Below are 1,102 nucleotides of genomic sequence, written 5' to 3' on the forward strand. Positions count from 1 at the left end.
GCGGGGCGGGGAGGAGGGAAGGGCAGGGCCGCGCTCGGGTGCGGACCCGGCCCGGCTGGAGCCAGGACTGGCCCCGTTCGCACAAACCCTCGTCTGAGCGCAGCGCCGGGCTGTAAAAGATGCTCCGGGGACCCCGGGCCGACGCCGGGCCCTGCTGCGGAGCGAGGCAAACGCCCCCAGTCCAGACCAGTCGGCCCACGGGGTACGATCAGCCCCAGACAACGTCCAGCCCCGGAGCAAAATGACCGTCACCCCGACACAGCACCAGGCAGCGCACCCGAAACCTGCCCCAGGGAAAGCAGGGTGCGGTGGAGGCGATGCAAAACGCTGGTGATATGCAGCCCAGAGACCCCTGCTACAGAGGAAGGCAAAACCCACCAGTCCAGACCAGTCTGACCACAGGGGGAAATCCCATCCTGCCCCCAGTGCAGCACGGGTCTGAGCCTGAGTGCAGGGGCAAGACCCTCCAGCCAGGACCCTCCGGTTTGGTCCCAGCAGGAGCGCTGGCACGGCCCGGTGTCCGTTCCCCGCGCCCTGTCCATCCATCCCGGTAGCTGCAGGGAAAGCCAGTGGGGAAAGAAACAGCTGATGGCACCCCTCCGGTGCCCGAGACTGGGCGACGGCTCCCTGCGCTTACTGAGGCCCCGACCCCCACAGATCAGGACCCGCTTAGGGTGACGGGACCCCACCAAAGCCAACGCGGGGGATCAAGGCACGCTCAGGGCCTCTGGCTTCGGCTGCAGCGATAACCCGAGCAGCGTGCGTCAAGCTGCCCTGCGCGGAGCCGCTGGCACCGGGCAGAGGGAGCTAATCATTACCCGCCGCCTGGCTGCGGATGGGGAAACGCGCTCGCTGCCCGGGCTTTGGTGCCAGCCAGCAGCAGCCCCGTGGGGCCGTATCAGGGATGCTTGGACATGTAGGACAGGAGGAAAGGTCCGAGGGAGGGGGAGAGGTCGTGCTCGTGTCTGTCTGGGGCTGGGGACAGTCATGGTCACATGCAGGCCGTGGAAGGCTGCAGGGACCCCCGTGCATCCCGTGCCCTGCCACAGACGTCCTGCCCAGCCTGGGGCACATCACTTCGCCTGGCTCTACTTCCACCCTG

Source organism: Crocodylus porosus, unplaced genomic scaffold, assembly GCF_001723895.1.
Source record: "Crocodylus porosus isolate Cpor-Errol unplaced genomic scaffold, CroPor_comp1, whole genome shotgun sequence".
NCBI lineage: Eukaryota > Metazoa > Chordata > Crocodylia > Crocodylidae > Crocodylus > Crocodylus porosus.